Source organism: Rattus norvegicus, chromosome 9 (genome assembly GCF_036323735.1).
Source record: "Rattus norvegicus strain BN/NHsdMcwi chromosome 9, GRCr8, whole genome shotgun sequence".
NCBI lineage: Eukaryota > Metazoa > Chordata > Mammalia > Rodentia > Muridae > Rattus > Rattus norvegicus.
The window spans coordinates 120,877,023-120,885,885 of NC_086027.1; positions in this window are offsets into that span (position 1 = coordinate 120,877,023).

Sequence of the window (8,863 nt, forward strand, 5' to 3'; positions counted from 1 at the left end):
TAACATGATGAGGGCATCACTAGTGAGACAGGGCAGATGTGATAATGAGGTTTCTCTACTTGTCCTTATACAGCAACTGTGCCATCATGGGGATTCTATTCGTGGTCGTATCTAAACTCAAGTTAATGAAGACACTGAGCAAAAGTTCTGCTTCTTAGCACACAGCAAAAAATGTTTTATTGCTTTGAAAAGAAGAAATCTTGCTTCATCAAACCACAAATAGGCTGGCCCATGACAAACAGAAGAAGTGGATCCCACCTTGCCCCTGTGTCTTCCTTTGAAAAGTACTATTTTGCCTGTGAGTAATGGGCACTTGGTGTGCATAGAAGGGGGGGAGATCAGTCAGGTTTATGGTAGATGGTCGTTAATGTACTTCCTGTAGGTGGCCTCCCAACAGATATCTTCAGAGAGAAGTTAAAAAGCAGAGAGCAATGAAGGTTATTATTCTGGATTCTGCTTTCTTTTTCTCTCTGGACAACTCTTGTCATAGAGCAGGCTACGGAAGAGACAAGACGGGAAGGCTCTTGGTGATCACTGTTTGACTCTGTGCCATCTCCCTCACACTGACCCTGTCTAACCATACATGGGCCAGACTCCTCTGTATTAATGACTCTCCCCTTAGATTCTGATTGTCACCTCGACAATTTCCATAAGGTGTCGTTACAGTCAGCATGCAGTCAGTTCTCTGTATACTTGGGATTTGTATTCCAGGTCACCTCATCAATATTACATCTAGGAAGGGCCAGGTCTCCTATGTAAAATTGTGTAGTAATAGCATAAGACCCAGACACCCCCTCCTTACACCATAAATCAATTTAGATATTTTACAATATTCAATACAATGTTGCTTCTAAGAAAACATCTTGAATTACTAGGAAATTGTGACAGGCAGATAGACTCTGCGTGTTTGGTACAGAAATAACATCTTTTAAATAGTCTCTTCTTCCTTCTCTACTCTCCTTTCATTTTGTCTCATTTATATCCTTCTATATCTACTTTTCCTTTCCATTTCTTTATTCCCCATGAGGACAGTGATGTATTAAGATAGAATCTCATATGTAGCTCAGGGTAGTCTTGAACTGAAAATCCTCTTACATCTACCTCTTGAAGGCTGAGTTATAGGTGTGTATGTCGTGCCTAAGTTTTTCAAGCAGAAATCCATGTATGTGGAACCCTGAGCAACAAATTAACTGTCTAATCTTTGGGAAATTGCTAAGGTGATGACAATATTGAGGAATATACTAAGAGAATACAGCCGTGCCTCCACTTCTGTTAGCTCCTGGAAGCACATTACTGTAGGGATATAGAATAATCCTAGGCATTAGTTCTAAAGCAGTCTATTTCACTTGAGACAATAAGAAGCACCAAAATGACCAAGAGGGACTAGAGCTTAAAGCCCATAAAGGCCCTCTCAAGCCAGACAAGGACACCAGGAGATGCTCTAAAAGATTCAATGATTCTTGGCCAGAGAGGAAAAGCTGTAAGAGAGGGTTCCAAGGTGCTTCCTTCTGCCTTCTCACAGTGTTTATTTATTTATTTATTCACAGTGTTTAGTATTTATTTAAACGCAGACACGTATTGGACAGGGTAGAGATGAGTATCTTTATGATTCACATGGCAGTCTTTCCAGACCAACCTCCATGTCCACCTCCTTGCCATTAAACAGAACATCAGAACATGGGATCTGCTGCTGACACTTTGAAGCAGTTCCAGAGAGATCCCTGTTATGTGACTATTAGTTTTCAAAATGTTTAATTCCAAGATACTCAGAAGTTGAAAGGTTCATAGGAAGAATACACAAGTGCCTTTGGCTGTGTTAGTGATGGGTAGGGAAAGAAAAGTCCTACAGGTTTCCCTTAAAGCTTTCCCTCCTGTGTTCTTTTACATCATGCGAAGCATGAACTGTGCTTGGTCTCTGAAGTCTTGCACCGCTTCTCTTTGGTAATGTTGTCTGATGAACAGGTAATGAATTCTGGTTCTTGATGTGCATGCAGAGATCATTTCCTAGTAATTCAATGTGTTTTTTTAGAATCAACATTTTATCGAGTATTGTAAAACATCTAAGCTGATTTACAGTGTAAGGAAGATGTGTCTGGGTTCTGTGCTATTTCTACAAAATTTTACATGCGTTGAGCATACAGTAACTCAACTATGTTGTTGTGGCTGCTCAGTATTGCTTCTTGACCATCTAACTCACAGGAAGCACATTATACTGTCATTTCATGAAATTTGCACTAGCAAACATTACATTAAAAAGTGTCATTTCTGAGGGCTGGAGAGATGGCTCGGTGGTTAAGAGCACTTACTGGTCTTCCAGAGGTTCTGAGTTCAAATCCCAGCAACCACATGGTGGCTCACAACCATGTGTAGTGAGATCTGATGCCCTCTTCTGGTGTGTCTGAAGATAGCTATTGTGTACTTAGATACATGACATGAATCTTTTTTTTTTTTAAAGTGTCATTTCTCTGGAGTATGCTCAGCAATTAATTTTGTATCAGCAAATTAGGAGAGCAGCTTTCAGATGCACACATTCACAGTTAACAGAGTCTGCTTTTGAAAACTGTTGTGAAGTGTGATGCATATTCTCCCATCTAGTCATCTTGATCTACTATAAATTTGTTCATTATTGGAAAATTAAATTTGAAGACATTAACTAAATTATGGATATAGTGATACTGGGAAATTGTATTAGGAATAAAAATACAAAACCCTTGCTAAAATAGGGAGAAGAATTTTTGTCTCCCCTCCTTAAGAAGGTTGGTGAAATTTATTTGAGATGAGAAAGGGCTCTATGGCCTATTTGAAGAAGAGGGTGTGTTAACTAGATGCTTTAATTAGCACCTAAACTACAGATCAGAATATTCCCGTTTGTGTAGGAGGACAGTCATGTAAAATGCATGTAGTTGAGCAATTTTGCACATCCTGTCCTCCAGCTAGAGTCCTGATCACCCTGGGAGCAGGCTACTGAAGTGTGCTTCAAGATTCACTCACCCAGAAACAATTTTTCTTTTAAAACTAAAAATCATGAAAACATTTTTAAATTTAATTTTTACTTTAAATCTTTTATTTTTAATGTATTTATTTAGAATATACAACTAATTATTTATGAAAACTATTATAAATTTTTCTAATAAAATAAGCATCACACATGAACATTTATTTAAAGGAAATTCACTGTACACAGTAAAGCACCTTTCTTGGACTTTTATCAACTCATTATATGAGATTGGTTCAGTAAAAGCCACCAGGGGGCACCCTCAGCACTGTCTTCCAGTTGTGTCCTACTTATGGTGTCCTGGACACTAGGTGACACTAGAAAATTGAAGTCTCTAGAAATGCTGCATCCTACTAGACTAGTTCAACAGGGAAAAACATAAACTTCAACAAAGGAAGTGACAGTGCGGATGAGTCGTTCAGTGGTGTGGAAGAAAAATAGAAATAGAGATCCTGGTAGAGACAAGAGACTGTGATTCTCATGACCACTACCTACCAACAGTCCCTTCTCCACATCCACAATCTGTAACTCCCCTATACCTATGTGCAGAGTGACGCCATGACATGTCACTGATACACCGGCTGCTGGTCTATGTCTTATGTGTGAAAATCTCCTTCAGTCATGAGGAAGAGTTTTCTTTAAAATATCTTCCTCAGAAGCAACAGAAATAACCAAGCCCCACAACTCCTATCGTCAATAACATGCCTGTTCTCCACTGGCAGCCACCATGGCCCTTCCTCCTTCCTGCCTGAGCCTGTGTGATATCAGAAGAATCAAACGCATAAGTCTTTTCTCAGAAGATGCGATTAAAGGTTGTGGTTGAAAGAATAAGAGACAAAGAATACGCTAGAGAAGCATCTATCACAAGTCCAGCACAGCAGTATGGGGGCTTTATTTTCTCTAGAATCTTGACTAAATGTCAACTCTGCATTCTAAAGGATAGGGACAAAGGAATAGACTTTTGGGCATTTGAGCAAACTATTTACTTAAGAAAGTATTTCTAGTCTTGAAGTCATGCTTCCCAGAAACATTCATTCTGCACATTCTCCACACCGTGCCTCCCTCCACCTCCCCTACCTAGACAGTGGCTAATGATCACATACACATTTTAAAGCTGTGCAGTTTCTTTCTACCTGTGACAGTCTGAATGAAAATGGCCCTCATAGGCTCTTAAGGAATGGCACTATTAGGAGGTGTGGCCTTTTTGGAGGAAGTTTGTCACTGTTGGGTGGGCTTTGAGATTTCAGATGCTCAAGCCAGGCCTAGTTGCTCCCTTTCTTTTCTCTTCTTGATGTCTGCAAATCCAGATGTAGAAGTCTCAGGTACCTCTCCAGCACCATGCCTGCCTGCATGCCACCGTGCTTCCCACCATGATGATAATGGACTAAACCTGTGAACTGTAAGCCAGCCCTAACTAAATGTATTCTTTTATAAGAGTTGCTATGGCCATGGTATCTCTTCACAACAGGAGAAACCCCAACTAAGACACTACCCATTTGAATTGGGGGACCTTCTTAGTTAGTTTTTCCTGGGATCCCAACTGAGGGCTTAGGAAAATTCTCAGGGCAGGTGGCCTCTTACCTTTTCCTGTATTTTATTTTTTGAGACAGAGTATCACTACGTACCTCAGCCTAGCCTCAAGCTTGCAGTCCTCCTGCCTCAGCCTCTTGATTGCTGTTATTGTAGGTATGCAGCATCGAACCAGAATAGACTCACAGACTCCACTCTGGAAACTTCAGTGTTTCTGAACAATCAGGAAATGGGTTGAGGTAGGGTAGATAGACCAGTCCTTGTTTGTATGGGTTTCCAATATTTAATGTCTCAGCTCAAAGATGTTAGTGGTAGGAAACTGAGACATAGCCAGTGCGGACACTCTGACAGACATGAGAACTGACAGCTTGATAGAGTTAGTGGTAGCTGGCTGACTGCCAGTCCCACCATTAGCCAGACCTCACATTGGAGCTGTGCAGGAGCCAACAACCTCAGAATTCCTGGTAACTTCCAAGCTGTCCTTGTGATAACACCCAGCTCATGATGGGCAGTTCAGGTCACATGGTAACTTGGTGTCCTATTGCCAAATGTTCAGTTTCTACTAAGACCTAATAGCAGGCCCAGAGCTGTTTTTCAAAGGGAAAACTGTTGTCTGCGGATGATGGTATAGCTTTGCTCCAAAATACCAAAGGTATCTTCTGTGATCCATCTACAGAGGCCACCCAGAGGTTCCAAACGGCAACTCTATCTACCACAAAAACCTCGAGTACCATAGAGTTTGCTGGATCATATGGTCCAAGTAGTAGGGCAGCCTGCACAGCAGCCTGGACCTGTTGAAGAGTCTTCTGTTCCAGGCCCCACAAAAGGCCAGTGGCTTTCCTAGTCACTTGGTAAATGTGCCTGAGTAACACACCCAAGTGAGGAATGTGCTGTGTCCAGAATCAAAATAGACCCACTAAATGTGCTTCTCCTCCTATTGATGCCAGACAATGCAATCCTCTGCTACATATGTGTGGCTGGAGCCGTGGGTCCCTCCTTGTGTACTCTTTGGTTGGTGGTTTAGTGCCTGAGAACTCTGAGGTCTGGTTTGTCACTATTGTTGTTCTTCCTATGGGGTTACAAACCCCTTCAGCTCCTTCACTCTTTTCTCTCACTCCTCCGTTGGGGTCCCCATGCTCAGTCCAATGGTTAGCTGCAGGCATCCTCATATGTATCAGTAGGGCTTTAGCAGAGCCTCTCAGAGACATCCATATCAGGCTCTTGTCAGCAAGTACTTCTTGGCAACAACAATAGTGACTGGATTTGACATCTTCATATGGGATGGATCCCCAGGTGGGGCAGTCTCTGGATGACCTTTCCTTCAGTCCCTGCTCCACTCTTTGTCCCTGTATTTCCTCCTGTGAGTATTTTGTTCCCCTTTTTAAGAAGGACTGAAGCATCCACATTTTGGTCTTCCTTCTTCTTGAACTTCATATGGTCTGTGACTGTGAATGCCAATTTCCAAGTATATCTATCCCAATTATACATTCTGGAACTGGGGATATGACCACAGGATGTGTTCAGGCACCTACTGGACCTACTTTGAGTCAGGCATCAGTCAAAACTCCATTCAACCCCTGTCCTCCATAAGCCCCTACTTTAACTGGAGGGCCACAGCATTTCTTGGGATCTGTTGGGATCAGAACCAGTATCTGATAGACCCTGGAAAGCCTGATTATTTCCTTTCCCCAGTGTACAGTTACCCTTGTAAAAGCCTACAGGTCTCTCTGGGGAAGAACTGGAAAGAGGCTAATAGCAAAATTTTTAGGTGTCTTATCAAGATCCTTCCTCTGGGGAACCTGGCCACCCCTTCATTCAAGGGGTTCTGGGTCTGCAAACTGACTCAAGTCTGGAAATTGATTCACTGGCCAAGATTGCCTTTTGCCAGGATCCAATGTAGCCTCTCTTTCATTTGTTTGAGAATTTGTCTGCTTATAGAGATAAAACTGATATGTAGTAGGCTTTTTATCTATTTTGGGCCTGACAACACCATGACTGATTAGCCAGTACCAAAGGTCCGAACGAGTCATGCCATTATAAATTTCACCTCTCCTGTGCTGATCACTACAGGCTATGTCATTATAAACGTTGTTTGTCTACTCTGTCTATTATAACTACGATCTCCTTGTCTCTGTTGATTCAATGCTGCCACCTCTCTCTTGGTACCTTAGGGCCAGGTGGCAGCATTGAATTTTTTTTTTTTTTTTCGGAGCTGGGGACCGAACCCAGGACCTTGCTCTTGCTAGGCAAGCGCTCTACCAGTAAGCCAAATCCCCAACCCCAGCAGCATTGAATTTAATTCATCTAATTGAGCAACATCTCCAACCCTAAGGTCTGGCACACAGAAAAGGGCAAGAACAACACTTTTCAAATGTGTGGTGCCCCTCTCACCAGTTTGCGACTCTTAGGATTCGTGAAGGCCATATCTTCTGGGCCTTCCCATTGTGGAGGATTAGGTTTTACCCAACCTATCTACTCTAGCATTGCAATTTCCCTGAGCCTTGTGACTTCATCTGGGTTCAGGTAAACTGCAGCTACTTCTCACCTGGTAGGTCTGAGACAAGCCTGGGAGAAAAGCAGGAAACAGAGGACAAACACTGTGGAGCACAGTTGTTAGCTGGGACATCTTCCTCAGTGGAACCGTGGAAAAACAAAACAAAAACCTTGTATGCACACATGGCTATATTACTAAATGTTACGGTTTGCCCTGAAGTTACTGTATTTTGATGCTAATTCCACTGCCCCAAGGACAGCTGCCTAGTCAAGGACTCAGAACTCAGGTGACTTCACCAGAAACACCTCTCCATTGAATCTGTAAAGTACAGGTGAGGGGCAGGTACAGGATAGAAGGAGGCCTGTCATTGGAGGAGAAGGAAGGATGGGCTGGAGAGAAGTTTGAAGGAAAAGGAGGAGAGGAGGAGAGAAAGAAGGAGAGAGAAGGCGAGAGGGAAGAAAAGCCATGGCAGGTGATGTTAAGATTCTGCTCTGTGTATTTACAGGTTGTTATCAATGTTCTTAAGGGATGGATGGTACCGGGCTTTGTATGTTTAAGAGGGCAATTATATCTTACCAATTGGGTCAAAGATTATTGTGTTGTGTCTTCTTTTATGTGAGGGTTTGAGTGTAGGAAAGCGTGCGGCTGGTATGTGTTTCCACCAAGATATCTAGCAGATATCTTGGGGCACTGAGGTGCCGGACCCAGCAGGGTAAGAGACACCAATACCTTTTTTATTTTTATATTTTTACAACAACAACTAAACATTCTATTAATAAACAAAACTGATAGAATGAATCTCTGTATGTATGTTGAAAGCGGATCTATTAGAATGTCTCACTAACAGTGGCTGTCTACCAATGGAAAGTTGAAGAATCCAGTGTGGTTCAGTCCATGTGGCTGGATATCTGTCTGTCTTCAGTATATACCAGAGTTTCAAAGAAGTAGGCTTTTTAATGCCAGAAAAGCAAAGAAAGAAAGGAGAAAAGGCAAGAAAGAACTCGCTAGCCAGAGGTAAGGTAAGTAGACAAAGAGAATGAGCTACCATCTTCAGTGTTCTTTATATATGTAGGCTGCCACCAAAAGCTGTGGCCTAGAGTAAAGGTGGATCTTAACAACTGAAAAAAATCTAGATTTAAGAAGGGTTTTCACGTTTCAAAAGCTATAATTAAGAGTAACCCCCACAGTACCCAAACTCTTTCAGGTTTAGTTAAGTCCACATGTAGTCAGTTTGAATACAAGGAATAGCCATCATGTAAGACAAGACAGAAGAAATGAGAAAGATTTACCGCCTGTGGCAGGCAAGGAGAGGATAGGAGTCATTTCCAAAGCAATGATTTCCTTCAAGAAAGGAAGCACTGGGATTTCACTGAAGGAGTCTGGCTATGTTCACATAAAGGTTTCCCTACCCCTATACATGTCACGTTAGCCATCATTGGACTAAACGATGTGAAAATTCAATCTGCAGAGATTCATCCTATCAGGTCTGTTCATCTAGAGAACCTTTACTAAAACAGTTCTGTGTGTGAACGTGTGTTCACCTTTCCACTGAAGAGGATGTGCTGGCTAACAGTAGTGTTCCACAAGGTTTGTCTCCCAGGGTTCCAGTACCTACCAGTGAAAACTAGCTGTAGTTTACCTAAGCCCAGCACGAAGGATTCCACCCAAGCCAAATGAGAGTGTTTATTGGGGGCAATTCTCTAGTGGGCTCACTGATCCCAAGGATAGAGTTCACTAGTCCCAGAGAGGTCAGAAAAGTCGATATGGGGGAGTGAGGATAATGAGCATGGGTGGGGACAAAGAGAGAAAAAGCAAGCAAGGCAAGCAGGGAGAGAACAGGGAGG